Source organism: Rhinopithecus bieti, unplaced genomic scaffold, assembly GCF_001698545.2.
Source record: "Rhinopithecus bieti isolate Rb0 unplaced genomic scaffold, ASM169854v2 scaffold_15113, whole genome shotgun sequence".
Classification (NCBI taxonomy): Eukaryota; Metazoa; Chordata; class Mammalia; order Primates; family Cercopithecidae; genus Rhinopithecus; species Rhinopithecus bieti.
In genome coordinates, this window is record NW_016808703.1 from 1,379,567 (window position 1) to 1,404,292 (window position 24,726).

Below are 24,726 nucleotides of genomic sequence, written 5' to 3' on the forward strand. Positions count from 1 at the left end.
TATTATGTAGGCACTCAAGTGAGTTTCAATTTGTACTTACAGGTCTAATTGCTATTTCTTAGTTGTTAAATATTAAAATAGATTTCACAAAGTATTATTTTTCAATAGGCAGCCCTCAGTCTATATGTTCAGGAACAGCCTGTAAGAAATATATTATTTAATTAATATTTTTATAACAAATATTTTTTTTTCAGGTGGTCTGTGCAATTCTTTTGCTCTTGTGTCAGGTGCCAAAATATTTCAAAAGGAAGCTTATTTCTGCCATGTGTGATTTCTGATGTGTGATTTCTTTGGATGTCATTTTGCATTGCATGTGAGACAGCTATTTTTTATTTCTTGATGTCTGTTGCACCCAAAGGAAATCTGTATTTTGCTTTCTGGAAGAAAAGAGCAACTGGGTGGCATTGGAAAAACTTCCACCCACTAACATGGAAAATTATTCAATCTGTCCCATTACATTGAAGTGGGAGACTTTAAAGGGCAGCATACCCAGTTAAGGAAGATATATTTCCATCTGTGATCAATAGCATGTGAAGAACAGCTCCTCTCTGAGCTCTATCCAGAGCAAAATTACCTTGGTAGTTCCTCGACCATGGACACTCTACAAGTTTCTAAGGTTGAGCAGCCATGGGGAGCCACACCTGATTCCAAGGGGGAAACCGTTCTCTCTGTGAGGCCCATGGAATACGACTTTTCACTATTCCCCAGAGCTGTAGGACAGCTTTTAGAGACTGCACCTTTTATATAGACTACATAATAAGCAAGAGATAAATAGGTCCCAGAAAGCATTAGAATGAGGCTAGCAGGACAAATGTTTTCTCATTCCTTTCTGCTCTTCCATTCCTCTTTACAAAGAAATAATTTGGCTTCCTGCATGGTATGGGGGAGTTGAATATATTTTCCCTAAAAGAACCAGAGGATCTAGTTCTATTTAGTCAAGGGAATCTGTTTTATCCTGGACCAGGTACTCATAACATATCCTGCTATCTGAATATTTTGTATTCTTTCACACATTTAAGGACATACAAAAATCAAAATGTAGTGAAAACCTAATAATGGGGATCATAAAGGCTATATATAACCCCCACTTTTTAATAATAAAATCACCATGAATTCTGAGATCTCTTCAGTATAAACTATCAGCCTTTCTCCCTTCCTTCTGTTGTTTCCTTCGTTCCTTCCTCCTCCCCACCTTCTCCCCTCTCTCTTTCTTTACCCCTCTCCCACCTATGAGAGGAGCAGAGTTAGCCATAGAAGGTGTTTAGCTCATTTGAACATGGTCTTTTCCTATAGTACATAAATTAGTCAGGTCGAATCTTAGTTGGTGCACATCATTTCATCTGAATTTCTTCACTTTGTCTAGGAAAATGAAAAACAAACCCCAAAAGTATAAGAATGAAGAAAATTCTTTTGGTATTTTGATTCTCTCAATTTTTTTGAGTTAACTTTGAGTTTTCAAGGACAAAGTTTTCCTTTCTGGGGTTGCTGACCTTGGGGACCAATGACTGTGTTGTCTCCCCTAAAGAACTGGACTGATTGGTCTTAAAGGGCATTATAATTGTTTCCTCAAGAAAAAAGAAATTAGAGTTGGTTACTGGTATTCTTTTTAGAACAACCTTAAACTGATTCTCTTGAAGGTTACCTTTAGGAGACGGGCATTGTGAAGCTGTATTGTCGACAACAACAAGTTGGGAAAACGTAGAGAACCAGTGTAGAAGGTAGAACAAGAAGCTATGGACAAGTTGAGGACAATATTTGATCCAGGGAGTACTCAGAAAACAGGCTCGAAACAGGGCAGTGTTGAAGACAAACAATGTAGTACAGTTGAAAGAACATTAAACAAAGAACAAAGGGCAAGTTCTCAACCTGGCCCTGCCACTAATTACTTGTGACCTTAGACAAGGAGGAGCACTTAAGTCAAAGAAAACATTCCTTTCAGTAAAGCATAGGATGTACTAGTGCTTGAGGAAGATTGAAATTCTCTGTCCAGGGGGGTAAACTATATTATTAGTAAATACCACAAATTTATCAGTCCATACAATTTCTAATTAGCGTTTCTGTTCTTTAGGGAGGCATGGGTAGAACAAATATATTACATTAACTTATTTTTTAGACTACAGACATGCTTTAATTAAAAAAAATCATAAAGTAATTATTTAATCCTAAAATGACATTTACAAACAAAAACCACTAACTACATGATGTCTTGAGATAGGAATCTCATAGAGTATATTTTTAAAAATATCTGATTTGTGCATATTTCACAGAACATATTTATTGGGAAAAATGTGGGACCCACCTGTATTTACTAAGCAAAATAGCTACTTTTTCTGGTAAAGTTGCCAATTGTGAGGCTGAAAATGCAAGTGTTATTCTGTTAGGAGACAGAAGGATGGGCTACATGACCCCCAATCTACCCTTTCCAAATTTCTTTATTTTTTTGAATATATGAAAACATACATTATTCGTTATTTTCATCAACTTTACAAGGTCCAATTTATTTCTATTTATGTTACCACCAGAAGATGGCCGAGAGAACTTTAGACTATTTCTCCCCTTCATACCTGAAATACACTCCCTGAACATTTTTACTTGATAATTACAGGAAAGGTGTTTTACCCCCTGCCCCCCACTCCTTTGCCTTGTGAGAATGTCAATAGCTTATCTAGTCAGAGCGATGTTAATATTTGGGGACATTTTCCATGTTCCTTTATGAATCAAGGATTAGTCAGATGAGATTAATTAGTGTGCTGATTATTCAGGCCCCTTAACCGCTCTTCTTTTTTCTTTTTCTCCTCACCTCTTGGTTATTTCACTACTCATTAACAGGCTTATCAAAGGATGGGCAAGGAGAGGAGGTGGAACTTAGCATTTTCTACCTTTTTCCAGAACTGGTTAAAAGTTTTAAGTGTGGGAGTGAGGAGGGTTGGGAAGAGAGGAAAAGGAAATTATTAACTGAAATAAGATTTTTAAAATTGTTATTCAGGGATCTTCATCTCAAGTGCAAAGGAAAGATGAATATACTGTTGCCTTTACTTTTAAAAACAATGCTTTTACAAGAACAGCATACATTAGTTTATTTACCAAAGCTGAATCACTTAATATTGTATAGAAGTCAGGACACAAAGCATAGAAACTTCTAAGTGTGCATAACTGAAAATAACCTTTTGTTCGCTTAGTAACTCTCATATGAGTAATAATGGAAACTTGATTCCAAAACTCCCACTCTCCTTAGATGTCCTTTCCTTCCAGAATATTTGGAAGACTAGCGTTGTTTTAAATTAGATCCTCCATTTTCTCTTAGTTTTATATATTTATTTATTTTAAGTTTTCCTCCATTAGTCTCCAATAATGTTCTGTCTTTGCCTGATTTTATGCCTGATTTTACTCTGGTAACCACACAATCAGATCTCTAGCTTGCTTTGCTGCCCACTCAAAAATTGATCTCCCTTGGAAAGATGTTGTTGTCAATATTTAATCTTAAGTAGAAGAATACAGTGCTGTCCTCCATACTACTCTGTCCTAAGCATGGACATGCTCCTAATTCCTCAAAGCACAGATTAGATTGTAACATTTAATAAATGGTTCTTTAAGACTTGAGGATAACAGAATATTATCCTCATGGGTACCCAATACAGGGAAACTTCAAGCTAGATTTCGTTGCTAGGTAAGGTTCCTTAAACTCTATGTCCATCATAAATGCCAGCATTCTTTCCCACCATTCTGGGAAGACTTCAGGAAATCTGTACATTGAGAATTGTCAGCCTTCTGCACAGATCTAAAGTCAGAGAACTCTTTCTTATCCCCAGTCTAAGATCAGTCTTCAGTTTCCATTCCCAAATCATTTCCATTTTAGGATTATCCATTCACTACCCATGCCCTCTCCATAGTAAGTCATCTTTGTCTTTAGTCTCCAACAGTGCACTCACATTAGGGTGCATAGACTGACATAGTTTATTGCCCAAGATCTGAGTTATCCTGTTTGGCATACAAATTCATTAGACCACAGACACAAACTTAAGGTTAACTTAAGCATTATTAAGTTCAGATCTACTGTTTATAGGTTGTGCTCTTGCTTGAGGAGAATATGAGATCTTGTAATCTTCAGGGTCTCAATTCCAATCTCCAGATGTTAGTTGCTTCTACAAGAACACACACGCACACACACACACACACACACACGCAAACAGAAACACAGACACGCACACACACCCTCAATAAACAATAATCTCCAGAGGCATTGCCATGTAAATCATTATTTCAAATATTTCTTGAAAGGATACATGGACCTAGAAATGCACTATTTACCACAAAAGAGTCACTATCTCATATGACCATAGAAAGCATAGTAAACTTCTTAATCTCAGAAGAGGAACTTGCTTTGCATGTTCATCATTAGAAAAACTCACTACAATGGTTTTAAATTTCAAAGAAAGTTAGTACCCCAAAGGTGAATTCAAGCCTTTCACTCTTTTAAAGCTAAAGTAATTGTGAGCCATCAAAAGTGAAGTTATTTCTAGCTTTCCATATCTCTTTAAAATTCAAAGACTTTTGAGTCAAATTTTCTTAAAACTTAAGAAATTCGTATTTTTTCTGCTCAGTCTTCTCCATAACATAATTTCTCCCAAGCACCTATACCATAAATAAGAGCTTAGCCTTGAGAGGGTGGTAGACAACCTACTTTCCCCTTCCCATATGTAATGCCCATGCTCCTCTTGATTTAATCAAAATAGAAACACAAGTTAGAAACACTTTGTTATAGCAACTTTGCTTTTGAGGTGTATATTTGAGGTTATTCCTATTTGTCTTTAAGCTAAATATCTGTGTTAACATTTGATCTCTTTCCTACTTTCTAGGCTGTCTTAAGCAATAATATCTTGGTCTGCTTCTTTCTTGGATTACAGTGCACCAATTTCAGTTTGTTTCTGTCCTATTTTCCTCCTCCCCTCCTTCAATACAGTGTCTCCCCTTCCTGTAATTGCTTATAGAAAATCACTCCTTTCTGATTCTACTGTGCCTTTTATAGTGATGGCATATAATACTAGTCTGTCTTATTTGATTCTAATTAATATGCCTCCAAATGTCTCTGGGTGACCTGACTTTTTAAGGAACCGGACTAATTGGAAGAGCCATCATAAATTATATACATTTATATCATTCAATACCATATATAAGTTTGAAACATAACTAATATCTTCACAAATCACTTAGTACCTAGGCTTGCAAATGAAGGAAATAATTGATTACATTTGAATTTTCTCCCTTTTCTCTTCTAAATGCTCTAGAAAAAAATAGACACTTGCAGATTTTCTGTTTTAGTAAAATAAAGATTATGTTCAAAGAGGCATCCAGATTTTGCAGCAACCTTTAAAAGATTAAATTATCCTAATGAGCACCTTGGCCTGTGTTGTGGATTGAATTGCATCTTCACAAATTATTGCGCTGAAGTCCTAACCACTAGTACCTCAGAAAGTGATCTTATTTAGAAATAGGGTCATTGCAGATACAATTAGATGAGATGAGGTCATACTGGAGTAAGATGGGCCCCAATCCAACATCACTGGTATACTTGTAGAAAGGAAAAGTTTGGACACAGAAACACAGGGAGAATGTCATGTGAAGGTAAAGGCAGAGATTAGGTGATGCTTCTACAGGTCACGAAACACTAAAATCCCCAGTGAATTACCAGAGGCATGGAACTGATGGTTTCACAGCCCTCAGAAGGAACCAACCCTGATGAGATCTTAATCCCAGATTTCTAGCTTTTAGAACTGTGGAACAATAAATATCTGCTGTTTAAGTGACTCAGTATTGGGTACTTCATTATGGCAGCCCGAAAATATGGTTGTCTTTGGCTGCCCATAGAAGAGATGATATGCATGACTAATAGACTCATTTATGTTAAAGAGAGGAATTACCTCATGCTTCTCAGCAATGCCCCTAAGCCTTATAAACTGCTTTAATTCTTTCTACTCTTTGCTAACAATATGAGCTTTGCAAACATAGGCATTTGATTTATAGGAATAAAGCTTGATTAAAAGGCTGTGTCTTATAAATAATCACATGCACCTTGGGTCAATATATAAGAAGTTCATTGTTAATTTGGATAACTCTGACTTGGCTTCTTCAGGAAAACACAGCACATGGCATGTACTGAAATAGAGGGAATTAGTACTGGGAGTTAGTTACAAGAGTTGGGAGAGCTAAAAAGCAAAAAACAAATTGGTGAGGAAGTGAAGACCTTTGTTACAAGAGAAAACACCACCATATATGGGGCTGGAGAACCAAAGGAGTATGTGGTGTTACCAGAGCCCCAGAGTTAGGCCTGCTTGATTGCAAGTAGATAAATGGCAGAGGATCTCCAGGGAAGCTGGGCCCAGGGAGCGAAAACCTGTCCAGTGCGGATGCTGCTGCTAGAAGAGGCTGCCTGAGGAAGAGAGAGAAGATGAGCTATACTCTGGCCTCTCCCTCCCTTCCTTCCGCCTTCCTATCTATTGTCAATGCCTCCTGATGGCTGGACTTATCTGTCAGCCAGCTGACACTGTGGCCTGGGAAATGTAGCTTGCCGTGGAAATGTAAGAAATATGTTTTTTGTTTTTTGTTTTTTTTTTTTTGTCCAAAAAGCAAGTAACTGGCATGACCAGCATTGAGAGATTTTCAGACATGGTGACAGTAATTGTCAATGTTTCGAAAATGATAGTCAAATTTTGTTAAAAAGTGAATTAGCATTTATCGAGTGCTTACTACATGCCAGACACAGTTTGATGTTTTAATATTTGCATATGTTATCTCATTTGTTCTATACAACAAATCTATGATGCAAGTATTGTTAAGCATATTGAATAGAAAAGGATACTAAAGTGCAGAATATCTAAGTCGTTTATATATTATTATATTTCTAGTGGCAAAGTAGAACTAGGATGTGAAACGTGTTTTGTCTGACTCTAAATCAAAGCCCATACAAACTCTCTCCACCACTACATATCGTAGTTCATTAAGCTATGTACCAGGTTTGGAAGAGAAGGGTAGAACATGGTAATAGATGGAAGAGGTAAGCAAGTGCTCATGAAAAGTGATAGCCTGCATAGGGAACACAAAAATGGGTCAGACAGTTGAAAGACAAATCTGTGGAAGTGCAAGAAATGCCAGGTAGCAGACTGAGATGGAGACTTAGTACGAATGGGCAAGCATTCTTTAAAAATTAATAAACTAGGCCAGGCACAGTGGCTCATGCCTATAATCTCAGCACTTTGGGAGGCTGAGGCGGGCAGATCACTTGAGGTCAGAAGTTTGAAACCAGCCTGGCCAACATGGTGAAATCCCGTCTCTACTCAAAAAAAAAAAAAAAAAAAAATAGGGGATGGTGGTGGACACCTGTAATCTCAGCTACTGGAGAGGCTGAGGCAGGAGAATTTATTGAACCCGGGAGGCAGAGGTTGCAGTGAGCCAAGATTACGCCACTGCACTCCAGGCTGGACAGCAAAGAAAGACTCCATCTCAAAATAATAATAACAATAATATAATAGTAATAAACAACTTTATTTCTAGAGCAGTTTTAGGTTCATAGTAAATTTGAGTAGAAAATACAGAGTTCCCACATACTCCTTGTTGCCATACATGTACAACCTACCCCACTATCAGCATTCCTCAATAGGGTGGCATACACAATTAATTAACATATTGACACATCATTATTACCCGAAGTCTGTAGTTTATATTAGGGTTTATTCTTGGTGTTGTTCATTCAGGGAATTTGGCAAATGTATAATGACATGTATTCATCATTGTAATATCATGTAGAAGAGTTTTGCTGTCATAAAAATCCTCTGTGCTCAGCCTATTTATCTCTTTCTCCCTAATCTTTTTACTGTTACTAATCACTAATATTTGTATACTGTTTTCATACTTTTGTCTTTCCCAGAATGTGATATAGTTGGAACATATGAAATGTAGCCTTTTCAGGATTGCTTTCTTTCACTTAGTAACATGCATTTAAGTTTCCTCTATGTTTTTCATGGCTTGATAATGCATTTATTTTTTAGTACTGAATAATATTCCTGTCTGGATAAATCTCAGTTTATTTATCTACTCAACTACTGAAGGACATCTTGGTGACTTCCAGGTTTTGACAAGTACATTTAAAGTTTCTATAAACATTGTGGGTGGGTTTTCATGTAGGCATAAGTTTTCAACTCCTTTGGGTAATAACAAGGAATGAGATTGCTGGATTGTGTGATAAGGATATGTTTAGATTTGCAGGAAACTGCCAAAACTGTCTTTGTTTAGCATGGCTGTACCATTTTGCATGTATACTAGTAAAGAATGGGAATTCCTGTTCTCTGTGTCCTACCCAGCATTTAGCGTTGCCAGTGTTCTGAAGTTTCACCATTCTAGTAGTTGTGTAGTGGTATCTCATTGTTCTAATTTGCAAATCCCTAACGACATACGATGTTGAACATCTTTTCATAAGCTTAATTGGCATCTGTGTATCTTCTTTGGTGAGAAGTCTGTTAAGGTCTTTGGCCCATTTTATAATTGGATTGTTCATTTTCTTATTGTTGAGTTTTAAGAGTTCTTTGTATGTCTTGAATAATATTCTGTTATTAGATGTTTCTTTTGCAAATGTTTTTTCCTACTCTGTGGCTTGTTTTCTCATTCTGTTAACATTGTCTTTCACAGAGTAGGAGTTTTAATTTTAGTGAAATCTAGTTTACCAATTCTTTCTTTCATGGATCATGCCTTTGGTGTTGTATCTAAAAAGTAATTTGCCTATGTTTGTAATGTCAGGTTCATTAAAAATATAAAAAAATTACACAAGGTAATTTAGGACTTATAAATATTGTCTTCTATGGTTTTATATTTTTTGCATTTTATATTTAGGTCTATGAGTCTATGTTCACTTACAATTATTTTTTGTAAAGGGTCCAAGGTCTGTGTGTAGATTCTTTTCTTTTCTTTTTTGCATGTGGATGTGGGTTTTTCCACACTATTGCTGAAAAACTGTCTTTGCTCCGTTTTACTGCCTTTGTTCCTTTGTCAAAGATCAGTTGACTTTGTTTATATATAGGTCTATTTCTGGGTTCTGTATTCTGTTCTGTTGATTGATTTCTCTATTCTTTCACCCATACCACACTGTCTTAATTGCTCTATTTTTAAAGTAAGTCTTGAGGTTGGGTAATGTCAGTCCTCTGACTTCGCTATTCTCCCTCAATATTGAATTGGCTATTCTGAGTCTTTTGTTGGACCATATAAACACTATAACCAATTTGTTGATACCCACAAAGTAACTTTGTGGGATTTTAGGATTGCAATGAATCTATATAGTGAGTTGTGCAGAAATGACATGTTGATAATATTAAGCCTTCCTATTCATGAATATGGAATATCTCTCCATTTACTGAGTTCTTTGATACCTTTGTAAAAGTTTTATAGTTTTCCTCATATAGATATTAGACATGTTTTGTTAATTTATATTTAAGTATTTCATTTTGAGGTGCGGTAATGTAAATGGTAGTAGGTTTTTCATTTCAAATTCCACTTGCTCATTGCTTATATATAGGAAAGTGATTAATTCTTGCTTATTAACCTTTCATCCTGCAACCTTGGTATAGCAGCCCTGCTATAACCGCTTATTAGTTCCAAAAGGTTTTTTGTTTATTCTTTCAGATTTTCTATATAGATGGACATGTTCTCTGCGAACAAAGACACTTTGATTTCTTCCTTCCCAATCTGTATGCCTTTTACTTCCTTTTCTTGTCTTATTGTATTTAACAGGAATTCTAGTATGATATTCAAAAGCCATCATAAGAGGGGACGTTCTTGCTTTGTTCTTGATGTTAGTGGAAAAGCTTCTAGTTTCAAACCATTAAGCATGATGTTAGCTGTAGGTTTTCTTAGAAATTCCCTACTAACTTGAGGAAGTACCCCTCTATCTTAGTTTAATATATATTTTTTAATCACGAAAAGGTGTTGAATTTTGCCAAATGCTTTTTTGTATCTATTTATATGATCACGTGTTTTTTTTTTTCCTTAGTTTGTTGTGGTGGTAGATTACATTAATTGATTTTTGAATGTTGAACTAGCCTTGCATACCTCGCATGAATCCTATCTGGTCATGGTACATAACTCTTCTATTAGATTGGTGCAAAAGTAATTGCAATTTTTGCCATTTAACAATAATGGCAGGCTGGGCGCAGTGGTTCATGCTAGTAATCCCAGCACTTTGGGATGTTGAGGTGGGTGAATCGCCTGTGGTCAGGAGTTTGAGATCAGCCTGGCCAATATGGTGAAATCCCTTCTCTACTGAAAATACAAAAATTAGCCAGGCATGGTGGTGGGCACCTGCAATCTCAGCTACTTGGGAGGCTGAGGCAGGAGAAATGCTGGAACCCGGGAGGTGGAGGTTGCAGTGAACCGAGATCACGCCATTGCACTCCAGCTTGGGCGACAACAGCAAGACTCCATCTCAAAAACAAACAAACAAACAAACAAACAAACAAACAATAATGGTGAAAATCGCAATTACCTTTGCACCAACCTAATAGTTCACTATTAAATTTAGTTTCCTAATATTTTGTAGAGGATTATCGCATCTACGTTCATGAGAAACTTTGATCTGTAGTTTTCTTTTCTTGTGATGCTTTTGTCTAGTTTGAGCATTAGAGTAAGTAATATTTGCATCATACAATGAGTTAGGAAGTACTTCCTCTACTTTTATCTTCTAAAAGAAATTACAGATAATTGGTGTAATATAAAAAAATAAATATTAGGTAGAGTTCACCAGTAAACCCATCTGGTATTTTTTTGTTTTAGAAGGTTATTAATCATTGATTAAATTTCCTTAATACATATAGTCCTAGTCAGATTGTCTGGTTCTTCTTATGTGAGTTTTAGAAGATTGTGTCTTTCAAGGAATTGAACCATTTCATCTAGGTTATCAAATCATTGTCATAGAGTCAACTATAAAGTTAAATTCATAACATTTCATTATTATCCTTTTAACGTTCATGGGAAATGTACTGATATTCCATCTTTCATTTATGATATTAGTTTATTTGTTGTGTCTTCTTTCTTATATAGCCTGGCTAGAAACTTATGAATTTTATTGACTTTTCAAAAGGATAGCTTTTGGTTTTGTTGATTTTCTCTATTGATTTTCTGTTTTTAAATAATTTCAACGTTTTAGATTCAGAGGGTACATATGCAGGTTTGTTACCTGGCTATATTTGAGATATTGAGATTCAGAGTACAATTGATTCCATCACTCAGATACTGAGCATAGTACCCAATAGTTAGCTTTTCAACACTAGCCCTCCTTTCTCCCTCCCCTTTATGGCAGTCTCCAGTGTCTATTGTGGCCATCTCTATGTCCATGAGTACCCAATGTTTGGCTTTTGCTTATAAATGAGAACATGTGATATTTGGTTTTCTGTTCCTGTATTAATTTTGTTTGTGGTAACGGCCTCCACCTACATCAGTGTTACTGCAAAGAACATGATTGTTATTCTCTTTAATGACATCATAGTATTCCATGGTATATAAACAAATGGCCACATTTTCTTTATCCATTTTTTTCTTTTTGTTATGTTATTTTATTTTATTTTTACTTTAGGTTCTGGGATACATATGCAGAATGTGCAGGTTTACTACATAGGTCTATGTGTGCCATGGTGGTTTGCTGCACCTATCAACCCTTCACGTAGGTTTTAAGCCCCACATGCATTAGCTGTTTGTCCTGATGCTCTCCCTGCCCTCCCCTACTGACAGGTTCTGGTGTTTATTGTTCCCCTCCTTGCGTCCATATATTCTCATTGTTCAACTACCACTTATGAGTGAGAACATGTGGTGTTTGCTTCTCTGTTCCTGTGTTAGTTTGTTGAGGATAATGGTTTCCAGCTCCATCCATGTCCCTGCAAAGGACATGATCTCATTTCTTTTTATGGCTGCATAGTATTCTATGGTGCATATGTACCACATTTTCTTTATCCAGTCTTACCATTATTTTTCCTGATCCTCTTCCTCATTCCACCTTCCACCCTCATGTAAGCCTCAGTATCTGTTGTTTCCCTCTATGTGGTCATGTGTTCTCATCATTTAGCTCCCACTTATAAGTAAGAAGATGCAGTATTTCATTTTCTGTTCCTGCATTAGTTTACTAAAGATAATGGCCTCCAGCTCCATCCATGTTCCTGCAAAGGATATGATCTTGTTCTTTTTCATGGCTGCATAGTATTCCATGGTGTATGTGTACCACATTTTCTTTATCCAGTCTACTGTTGTATAACCATTCTGGCTGTTAAAAAGTAAACAAGTAATAGATGCTGGTGAGATTGTGGAGAAAGAGGAGCACTTATACACTGTTGGCGGGAGTGTAAATTAGTTCAATCATTGTGAAAGACAGTATGGAGATTCCTCAAAAACCTAAAGACGGAAATACCATTCGATCCAGCAATCCCATTCCTGGGTATATATCCAAAAGAATATAAATTATTCTGTCATAAAGAAACACACACACATTTGTTCACTACAGCACTATTCACAATAGCAAAGACATAGTATCAACCCAAATACCCAACAATGATAGACTGGATAAAGACAATATGGTACATATACACCATGGAACACTATGCAGCCATAAAAAAGAACGAGATCGTATCCTTTGCAGGAACTTGTATGGGCCTGGAAGCCATTATCTTTAGCAAACTAATGCAAGGACAGAAAACCAAATATCTCATGTTCTTATATACAAAGTGGGAGCTAAATGATGAGAAAATATTGATATACAGAAGGGAACAACACACACTAGGGCCTAACAGAGGATGGAGGTTGGGAGGAGGGAGAGAATAAGGAAAAATAATTAATGGATACTAAGTTTAATACCTGGGTGATGAAATAATCTGTATAACACACCTCATGACACAAGTTTACCTATATAACAAACCTGCAAATCCTGTACATGTACCCCTTAACTTAACGTAAAAGTTTAAAAAAAATAAAAAGCCATTCTGACTGGTGTGAGATGGTATCTCATTGTGGTTTTGATTTGCATTTCTCTAATGATCAGTGATATTGAGTTTGTTTCATAAGCTTGTTGGCTGCAATTATGTCTTCTTTTGAAAAGTGTCTGTTTGATAGACCAATGGAACAGAATAGAGATCTCAGAAATAAGACCACTCATCTTCAGCCATCTGATCTTCAACATACCTGATGAAAACAAGCAGTTGGGTAAAGATTCTCTATTTAATAAATGGTGCGGGGTAAACTGGCTAGCCATATGCAGAAAATTGAAACTGGACCCCTTCCTTACACCTTATATAACAATTAACTCAAGACGGATTAAAGACTTAAATATAAAACCTAAAACTGTAAAAACCCTAGAAGAAAATCAAGGCAATATCATTCAGGAGAAAGGCATGGGCAGAGATTTTATGACAAAAATATCAAAAGCAATTGCAGCAAAAGCAAAAATTGACAAATAGGATATAATTAACCTAAAGAGCTTCTACACAGCAAAAGAAACTATCATCAGAGTGAACAGACAACCAATGGAATGGGAGAAAATTTCTGCAAGCTATCCATCTGATAAAAAACTAATATCTAGAATCTACAAGGAACTTAATTTTACAAGAAAAAAAAAACACACCATCAAAAAGTGGGCAAAGGACGTAAACAGACACATCTCAAAAGAAGACATTATGCAACCTACAAATATCAATATCACTGATCATTAGAGAACGGCAAATCGGAAACACAATGAGATACCATCTCACACCAGTCATAATGGCAATTATTAGAAAGTCAAGAATAACAGATGGTGGCGAGGCTGGGAAGACATAGGAATGCTTTTACATTGTTGGTGGGAGTGTAAATTATTTCAGCCATTGTGGAAGACAGTGTGGAGATTCCTCAAGTATCTAGAACCCGAACTATCATTTGACCTAGCAATTCCATTACTGAGTATATACCTAAAGGAATACAAATCATTCTATTATAAAGATATGTGCATATGTATATTTATTGTAGCACTATTCACAATTGCAAAGACATGGAATCAACTCAGATGCCCATCAATGATAGACTGGATAAAGAAAATGTGGTATATATACACCATGGAATACTATGCAGCTGTAGAAAGGAATGAGTTCATGTCCTTTGCAGGGACATGGATGGAGCTGGAAGCCATTTTCCTTGGCAAACTAATACAGGAACAGAAAACCAAACACCACATGTTCTCACTCATAAGTAGGAGCTGAACAATGAGAACACATGGACACAGCGGGAATGGGGAACAACACACACTGGGGCCTGTCAGGGGGTGGGGGGATGACAAACTTCAGGACAGATAGTTAATGAATGTGGGTCTTAAAAACCTAGGTGATGGGTTGATAGGTGCAGCAAACCACCATGGCACACATTTACCCATGTAACAAACCTGCATGTCCTGCACATATATCCCAGAAAACTTCAAATAAAATAAAATTTTAGAAAAAATCACATGAAAAACAAAAGAAAAGTGTCTGTTCTTGTCTTTTGTCCACTTTTAATGGGTTTGTTTGCTTTTCTTGCAGATTTGTTTAAGTTTCTTATAGAAGCTGGATATTAGACATTTGTCAGATGCATAGCTTACAGATATTTTCTCCTATATTGTAGGTTGTCTGTTTACTTGATTATTGTTTTTCCTGTGCAGAAAGTCTTTAATTTAATTATATCCCACTTGTCAAATTTTGTTTTAGTTGTGATGACTTTTGGCTTCCTACCATGAAATTTTTGCCAGTTCCTATGTCCAGGATGGTAATGCCTAGGTTGTCTTCCAGGGTTTTTATTGTTTTGGGTTTTACATTTAAGTTTTTAATTCATGTGGAGTTGATTTTTGTATATGGTATGAGGGAAGAGTCCACTTTATTTATTTATTTATTTTTTTATTACACTTTAAGTTTTAGGGTACATGTGCACAACGTGCAGGTGTGTTACATATGTGTACTTGTGCCATGTTGGTGTGCTGCACCCATCAACTCGTCAGCACCCATCAACTCGTCATTTACAACAGGTATAACTCCCAATGCCATCCTCTGCCCTCCCCCCTCCCCATAATAGGCCCCGGTGTGTGATATTCCCCTTCCCATGTCCAAGCGATCTCTTTGTTCATTTCCCAACTATGAGTGAGAACATGCGGTGTTTGGTTTTCTGTTCTTGCGATAGTTTGCTGAGAATGGTGGTTTTCAGCTGCATCCGTGTCCCTACAAAGGACACAAACTCATCCTTTTTTTCTGGCTGCGTAGTATTCCATGGTGTATATGTGCCACATTTTCTTAATCCAGTCTGTCACTGATGGACATTTGGGTTGATTCCAAGTCTTTGCTATTGTGAATAGTGCCGCAATAAACATACGTTTGCATGTGTCTCTGTAGAATCATGATTTATAATCCTTTGGGTATATACCCAGTAATGGGATGGCTGGGTCATATGGTATTTCTAGTTCTAGATCCTTAAGGAATCACCATACTGTTTTCCACAATGGTTGAACTAGTTTACAATCCCACCAACAGTGTAAAAGTGTTCCTATTTCTCCACATCCTCTCCAACACCTGTTGTTTCCTGACTTTTTAATGATTGCCATTCTAACTGGTGTGAGATGGTATCTCATTGTGGTTTTGATTTGCATTTCTCTGATGGCGAGTGATGATGAGCATTTTTTCATGTGTCTGTTGGCTGTATGAATGTCTTCTTTTGAGAAATGTCTGTTCATATCCTTTGCCCACTTTTTGATGGGGTTGTTTGTTTTTTTCTTGTATATTTGTTTGAGTTCTTTGTAGATTCTGGATATTAGCCCTTTGTCAGATGAGTAGATTGCAAAAATTTTCTCCCATTCTGTAGGTTGCCTGTTCACTCTGATGGTAGTTTCTTTTGCTGTGCAGAAGCTCTTTAGTTTAATTAGATCCCATTTGTCAATTTTGGCTTTTGCTGCCGTTGCTTTTGGTGTTTTAGACATGAAGTCCTTGCCCATGCCTATGTCCTGAATGGTACTACCTAGATTTTCTTCTAGGGTTTTTATGGTATTAGGTCTAACATTTAAGTCTCTAATCCATCTTGAATTAATCTTCGTATAAGGAGTAAGGAAAGGATCCAGTTTCAGCTTTCTACTTATGGCTAGCCAATTTTCCCAGCACCATTTATTAAATAGGGAATCCTTTCCCCATTTCTTGTTTCTCTCAGGTTTGTCAAAGATCAGATGGCTGTAGATGTGTGGTATTATTTCTGAGGGCTCTGTTCTGTTCCATTGGTCTATATCTCTGTTTTGGTACCAGTACCATGCTGTTTTGGTTACTGTAGCCTTGTAGTATAGTTTGAAGTCAGGTAGCGTGATGCCTCCAGCTTTGTTCTTTTGACTTAGGATTGTCTTGGCAATGTGGGCTCTTTTTTGGTTCCATATGAACTTTAAAGCAGTTTTTTTCCAATTCTGTGAAGAAAGTCGTTGGTAGCTTCATGGGGATGGCATTGAATCTATAAATTACCCCAATCTTCTGCATATGGCTAACAAGTTATCCAAGCATTATTTATTGAATAAAGAGTCCTTCCCTATTGCATATTTTTGTCAGGTTTGTCAAAGATCAGATGGTTGTAGGTATGCAGACTTATTTCTGGGCTCTCTATTCTGTTGCATTGGTCTATGTGTCTGTTTTTCTTTTGTACCAGTACCATGCTGTTTTGGTTACTATAGCCCTGTAGTATAGTATGAAGTCAAGTGACATTTTGCCTACAGCTTTGTTTTTTGTTTTTTTTTTCAGCACCATTTTTTGAATAAGGAGTTGTCTATTGCTTACTTTTGTTGACTTTGCCAAAGTTCAAATTGCTGTAGATGTGCAGCTTTATTTCTAGGCTCTCTATCCTGTTTCATTGGTCTATGTGTCTGGGCTTTTTTCAAACCAGTATCATGCTGTTTTGGTTACTGTCGCCTTACAGCATAGTTTGAAGTTGAGTAATGTGATGCCTCCAGCTTTGTTCTTTTTGCTTAGGATTGCTTTGGTTCTTTGAGCTCTTTTTTGGTCCCCTATGAATTTTAGAATATGTTTTTCCTAGTTCTGTGAAAAATGACCTTGGTAGTTTGATAGGAATAATGTTGAGTCTGTACATTACTTTGGGCAGGATGGCTATTTTAACAATATTGATTCTTACAATCCATGAGCATGGAATGTTTTTCCATTTGTTCCTGAAAAAAATCCACGATTTTTTTCAGGAGTGTTTTGTAGTTCTGCTTGCAGAGATCTTTCAATTCCTTGATTAGATGTATTCCTAGATGTGTGTGTGTGTATGTGTGTGTGTGTCTGTCTGTCTGTCTATTATAAATGGAATTGCATCCTTAATTTGGCTCTGAGCTTGATGATATTGCTACACAGAAGTGCTATTGAGGTTTGTTTTTGTTTTTTTTGAGACAGTCTTGCTCTGTCACCCAGGCTGGAGTGCAGTGGTGCAATCTCAGCTCACTCAAGCTCTGCCTCCAAGGTTCATGCTATTCTCCTGCCTCAGCCTCCCGAGTAGCTGGGACTACAGGCACCTGCCACCAAGTCTGGCTAATTTTTTTGTGTTTTTTAGTGGAGATGGGGTTTCACCATGTTAGCCAGGATGGCCTTGATATCCTGACCTCATGATCCATCTGCCTTGGCCTCCCAAAGTGCTGGGATCACAGGTGTGAGCCACCATGCCCGGCCCAGAAGTGCTATTGATTTTTATACATTGACTTTATTTCCCAAAGCTTTACTGAAGTCGTTCGTTAGTTCAGGAGCCTTTTTGTGGAATCTTCAGGGTTTTCTAGGTATAGAATCCTATTATCAGTGAAGAGAGACAGTTTGACTTCTTTTTTTCCTATTTTTGATGTCTTTTATTTCTTTCTTTTAATTGCTCTGGCTAAGACTTCCTGGCTTCCTGTTATCAATTATACATATTTTTGCTCTAATTTTATTATTTCTTTTTTATATTTACTTTGGATTTTATTTGCTCTTTTCCTTTCTAGTTTTTTTTGAGGTAGAAGCTTAGCTTGTTGACTTTAGATTTTTCTTCCTTTCTACTTTACACATTCAAGGCTATAAATTTCCCTGTAAACACTGCCTTTGCTATATCCCACATATTTTAATAAATTGCATATATATTTAGTGAGTAATGTTTTACAATTTCTTTTCAGATTTCTTCTTTGATCATGTGTTATTAAGAAGTGTGTTGCTTAGCATTCAAGTACTTTGAGATTTTTCAGCTATCATTCATACTGAATTGAGTGGCTTTTTTTTTTTTTTTTTTTTTTTTTTGACAGATTCTTACTCTGTCACCCAGGCTAGAGTATGGTGGCATGATCTCGGCTCACTGTAACTTCACCTCCTAGGTTCAAGCAATTCTTCTGCCTCAGCCTCCTGAGTAGCTAGTACTACAGGCGTGTGCCACCATGCTGGATAAATTTTGTATTTTAGTAGAGACAGGGTTTCACCATATTGGCCAGGCTGGTCTTAAACCCCTGACCTCGTGATCTGCCCACCTCGGCCTCCCAAAGTGCTAGGATTACAGGCATGAGCCACTGTGCCTGGCCAACTTGTGTTTTATAAACTGGAATGTGGTCTCTCTTGGTGGATGTTCCATGTAAGGTGAGATTAGTGTTTAATCTGTTTTTGGATGAAATAGTCTATAGATGTCAATTGCATCTAGTTGATTGCTGTTGTGTTCAACTATGTCTTACTTTCTTCTTACTGAATCTGCCCATTTCTAATAGATAGGTAGTGAAGTCTCTGAGCAATAGTGGATTAATCTATTTCTTCTTGCAGCTCTATTAATTTTTGCCTCATGTATTTTGACATTCTGTTTTTAGGCATACACTCATTAAGAACTGCTATGTTTCTTTGGATAATTAACTGATATTTCATTATGTTATGCCTGTCTTTATCCCTGATAACTTTCATTGCTCCGATGTCTGCTCTACTTGAAACCAACATAGCCAATACTCCTTTCGTTTTTTGTTAGCATGGCATATCTTTCTCCATCCCTTTACTTTTAATCTGTATATGTCTTTATATTTATTGTGAGTTTCTTGTAGACAACATATAGTTGGATTTTTGTTTTTTATACATACTGACAATCTCTGTCTTTTATTTGGGATATTTAGATTTTTGGTGTTTCATGTGGATTATTTAAAGAGACTGAATCTATGACAGACTGGTACACCTGAAAGAGATCTCATGGATACCATCCATGAGAACTTCCCCAATCTAGCTAGACAGGTCAACATTCAAATTCAGGAAATTCAGAGAACCCCAGAAAGATGCTCTATGAGAAGGTCATCTCTAAGACACAGAATCATCACATTCTTCAAGGTCAAAGTGAATGAAAAAATGTTAAGGGCAGCCAGAGAGAAAGACCAGGTCACCTAAAAGGAGAAGCCCAACAGACTAACGGCAGACCTCTCAGCAGAAAACCTACAAGTCAGAAGAAATTGGGGGCCAATATTCAACATTCTTAAATAAAAGAATTTCCAACCCAAAATTTCATATCCAGCCAAACTAAGCTTTATAAATGAAGGGGAAATAATATCCTTTTCAGACAAGCAAATGCTGAGGGAATTTGTTACCACCATGCCTGCCTTACAAGAGCTCCTGAAGGAAGCACTAAATGTGCGAAGGAAAAATCATTACCAGCCACTATAAAAACACACTGAAATACACAAACCAATGGCACCATGAAGCAACTGCATAAACAAGTATGCAAAATAATCAGTTAGCATCATGATGACAGGATGCAAAATAGTCAGCTAGCATCACAAAGACACATAACAATACTAAACTTAAAAATAAATGGTTAACTGTCCGAATTAAAAGACACAGAATAGCAAGCTGGATAAGGAACCAAGATCCATTGGTATGCTGTCTTCAAGAGATCCCTCTCACATGCGATGACAGACATAGGCTCAAAATAAAGAGATTGAGGAAAACTTATCAATTAAATGGATAGCAGAAAAAAGCAGAGGTTGCAATCCTAGTTTCTGACAAAATAGACTTTAGACCGACAAAGATAAAAAAAGACAAAGAAGGGCATTACATAATGGTAAAGGGTTCAATTCAACAAGAAGAGCTAACTATCCTAAATATATATATGCACCCAACACAGGAGTACTGAGATTGATAAGGCAAGTTCTTAGAGACCTTCAAATGAGGTTTTGTTCATTTATTTTCCTTCTTTTTTCTCTATTCTTGCCTGCCTGTCTTATTTCAGAAGGACAGTCTTTAAGCTCTGAGATTCTTTTCTCCACTNTTTTTTTTTGACAGATTCTTACTCTGTCACCCAGGCTAGAGTATGGTGGCATGATCTCGGCTCACTGTAACTTCACCTCCTAGGTTCAAGCAATTCTTCTGCCTCAGCCTCCTGAGTAGCTAGTACTACAGGCGTGTGCCACCATGCTGGATAAATTTTGTATTTTAGTAGAGACAGGGTTTCACCATATTGGCCAGGCTGGTCTTAAACCCCTGACCTCGTGATCTGCCCACCTCGGCCTCCCAAAGTGCTAGGATTACAGGCATGAGCCACTGTGCCTGGCCAACTTGTGTTTTATAAACTGGAATGTGGTCTCTCTTGGTGGATGTTCCATGTAAGGTGAGATTAGTGTTTAATCTGTTTTGGATGAAATAGTCTATAGATGTCAATTGCATCTAGTTGATTGCTGTTGTGTTCAACTATGTCTTACTTTCTTCTTACTGAATCTGCCCATTTCTAATAGATAGGTAGTGAAGTCTCTGAGCAATAGTGGATTAATCTATTTCTTCTTGCAGCTCTATTAATTTTGCCTCATGTATTTTGACATTCTGTTTTAGGCATACACTCATTAAGAACTGCTATGTTTCTTTGGATAATTAACTGATATTTCATTATGTTATGCCTGTCTTTATCCCTGATAACTTTCATTGCTCCGATGTCTGCTCTACTTGAAACCAACATAGCCAATACTCCTTTCGTTTTTTGTTAGCATGGCATATCTTTCTCCATCCCTTTACTTTTAATCTGTATATGTCTTTATATTTATTGTGAGTTTCTTGTAGACAACATATAGTTGGATTTTGTTTTTTATACATACTGACAATCTCTGTCTTTTATTTGGGATATTTAGATTTTGGTGTTTCATGTGGATTATTTAAAGAGACTGAATCTATGACAGACTGGTACACCTGAAAGAGATCTCATGGATACCATCCATGAGAACTTCCCCAATCTAGCTAGACAGGTCAACATTCAAATTCAGGAAATTCAGAGAACCCCAGAAAGATGCTCTATGAGAAGGTCATCTCTAAGACACAGAATCATCACATTCTTCAAGGTCAAAGTGAATGAAAAAATGTTAAGGGCAGCCAGAGAGAAAGACCAGGTCACCTAAAAGGAGAAGCCCAACAGACTAACGGCAGACCTCTCAGCAGAAAACCTACAAGTCAGAAGAAATTGGGGCCAATATTCAACATTCTTAAATAAAAGAATTTCCAACCCAAAATTTCATATCCAGCCAAACTAAGCTTTATAAATGAAGGGGAAATAATATCCTTTTCAGACAAGCAAATGCTGAGGGAATTTGTTACCACCATGCCTGCCTTACAAGAGCTCCTGAAGGAAGCACTAAATGTGCGAAGGAAAATCATTACCAGCCACTATAAAACACACTGAAATACACAAACCAATGGCACCATGAAGCAACTGCATAAACAAGTATGCAAAATAATCAGTTAGCATCATGATGACAGGATGCAAAATAGTCAGCTAGCATCACAAAGACACATAACAATACTAAACTTAAAATAAATGGTTAACTGTCCGAATTAAAAGACACAGAATAGCAAGCTGGATAAGGAACCAAGATCCATTGGTATGCTGTCTTCAAGAGATCCCTCTCACATGCGATGACAGACATAGGCTCAAAATAAAGAGATTGAGGAAAACTTATCAATTAAATGGATAGCAGAAAAAAGCAGAGGTTGCAATCCTAGTTTCTGACAAAATAGACTTTAGACCGACAAAGATAAAAAAAGACAAAGAAGGGCATTACATAATGGTAAAGGGTTCAATTCAACAAGAAGAGCTAACTATCCTAAATATATATATGCACCCAACACAGGAGTACTGAGATTGATAAGGCAAGTTCTTAGAGACCTTCAAATGAGGTTTTGTTCATTTATTTTCCTTCTTTTTTCTCTATTCTTGCCTGCCTGTCTTATTTCAGAAGGACAGTCTTTAAGCTCTGAGATTCTTTTCTCCACTTGGCCTATTCTGCTATTAATCCCTGTGATTGCATTATGAAATTTTTCTCGTGTGTTTCTCAGCTTTATCAGATTGATTACATTATTCCCTGTACTGGATATTTTGTCTGTCAGCTCCTGCAATGTTTTATCATGGTTTTTAGCTTCCATGTATTGGGTTACAATGTGCTACTTTAGCTCAGTGAAATTCATTTCTATCCACATTCTGAATTATAATTCTGTCATTTTAGCCATCTCAGCCTCAGCCCAGCCCAGTTCTGATCCCTTGCTGGAGAGGTGATGCAGTCATTGGAGGAAAGAGGGCAGTCTAGCTTTTTGAGTTTTCAGCCTTCATCTGCCATTTCTTTCTCACCTTTGTGGGTTTATATACCTTCAATCTTTGAGATTGTTTACCTTTAGATTTGTTTTTTCTTTTAACAGTCTGGACACTTTTCTATAGGGCTGCTGTGGTTTGCTGGGGCTCCACTACAGATCCTAGTCACCTCAGATTTTCCAGTAGTTGGGGGTATCTCCAGCGAAGGCTGTGAAACAGTGAAAATGGCAGCCTGTCCCTTCCTCTGGGAGCTTCATCCCAGGGGGATATGAACGTGTTGCCAGCCTGAATACACTTGTAGGAGGTGGCTGGGGACCCTTGTTGGGAGGTCTCACTCAGTCTGGAGCAACAGGATGGAGATTCACTTAAAGATGCTGTATAGCCATGCTTTTGTAGAGCAACTATGCTGTGATGGAGTACTTCTTCTGCCCTCGGTTGACTTGGGTGCTCCAAAGCTTGGAGGCTGGAATGGCTAAGTCATGGAAACAGCAAAGATGGCAGCTTGTCCTTCCCTCTGGAAGCTCTGTCCCAGGAAGTTTTCAAAAGAGAACATCAACAGGAGTGGCTGGAGGCCCCAGTTGGGAGATTCTGCCCAGTGAAGAAGAATGGATCTGGGACCCACTTAAAGAAGCAGTCTGGTCACATTTTGGCAGAGCAGCTGTGCTGTGCTGCAGGGTCCTTTCCATCCTGAATCAGTTTGGACTCTCCAAAGTCCACAGGTTGGAACAGCTGAATCACCCCAATAGCAAAGATGGTGGCCTCTCTCTCCTACTGGGAACCCCGTCTGTCCCAATTGTTGCTGGTGGCTGGCTGGAATTCTAAACCAGTGGGTCTAATCCTGTGAGGCACCATGGAAGTGGGACCTGCAGACTGTCACTCCTAGGCCTTCTGGATTCAGACCTCTTTCCAGGGGTATGGATGGAGGTCCAACTCCTGCCTTGCCTGAGTGGCAGTCACTTTGCTGTGGAGAATGGAGCCATAGCACATAAAGCTCCCATGTCTCTGTGCATGCCTAAGCAGCTGCTCTGCTGAGACTCCATGCAGTTCTGTGTGTCAGACAAAAGATCCTGGTGGAGTGTGTTCACAAGGGAATCATCTGACTTGAAGGTTGCAAAGATCTGTGGGAGAAATGTGGTTTCCCAGAATCACACATTCACTCACTACTTCCCTGGGTGGGGAGAAGTTCCCTTGGCTTTGTGTTACACTCCCACTCCTGGGTGGGCCATTGTCCTGCCCTGCTTTTCTACATTCTCCATGGATTGAGCTGTTTCTGCTGTTTCCTTGATCAGTCCCAGTGTGAGGAGCTAGATGTTTCAGTTGAAGGTGCCGTATTTACTTGCCCACTTTGTTCCTCTCTGTGATGAAAGTCATGCATACTAGCTGCTTCTAGTTGGCCATCTTGACCTGGAATCTCTTTTCTTTTTTGTTTTGATGCTTTTATTTAGCCTCAAAAATGGGATATGGATTTCTTTCTCTGTCTACCAGTTTTCTTCTCTCTCTCTTTTGTTCCTTCAAACCTTCCTTCCCCTCCCTCATGTTTTCCCTTCCTTCTCATTTTTACCTGCCTCAAAAACTGGCATGAAAGGAATTGGGCTCTTCTTTACTTCTTCTTCCTATGTGATAAGTACCAACCAGGTCAGAAGATTGTCATTCTCTCTTCTACCTCCTGTTTTGCTCATGACTCACTTTGGTAGTTAAACCAAGGTGGGCAAGGCAGAATCTGCTTTGTGGACTTAACACTCTCAACAGGCGGGTCACTAAGATTAGACTGGAGCAGGTACTTGAAGGCCATCAACTTGGTCTCATATACCAGCAACATTATTATGTTTAGCTTTGTTACAGAGTTGTGCATTTGAAGGGCATTGCACTATTATTAATAAGCTGATATTTTAGTCCCTATCAGCCTGTGTACATTCTATCAGCCAGAATTCTGGGAGAGGGTGGTTGGCACCCTGACTCTAACATTAACTTCTTTAACAGTAATAACCTTTATTAATTTTTCTGTTCAAGAATTCTCTCCTGTTTAGAAATTCTTACCGAGCTTACTCCATCAAAGCAATCTTAAATTTTAACATACTAAATGTAGCATGTTAATTTTTTTTTTTTTTTGAGATGGAGTCTTGCTCTGTCGCCCAGGCTGGAGTG

The 24,726-nt window shown here is 37.6% G+C and overlaps 1 pseudogene; it reads left to right on the forward strand.

The window, feature by feature from the left end:
- The first annotated feature begins 592 nt into the window (after positions 1 to 592).
- Positions 593 to 24,726, forward strand: part of LOC108538763 (heme-binding protein 2 pseudogene) — a 28,326-nt pseudogene continuing 4,192 nt past the window's right edge.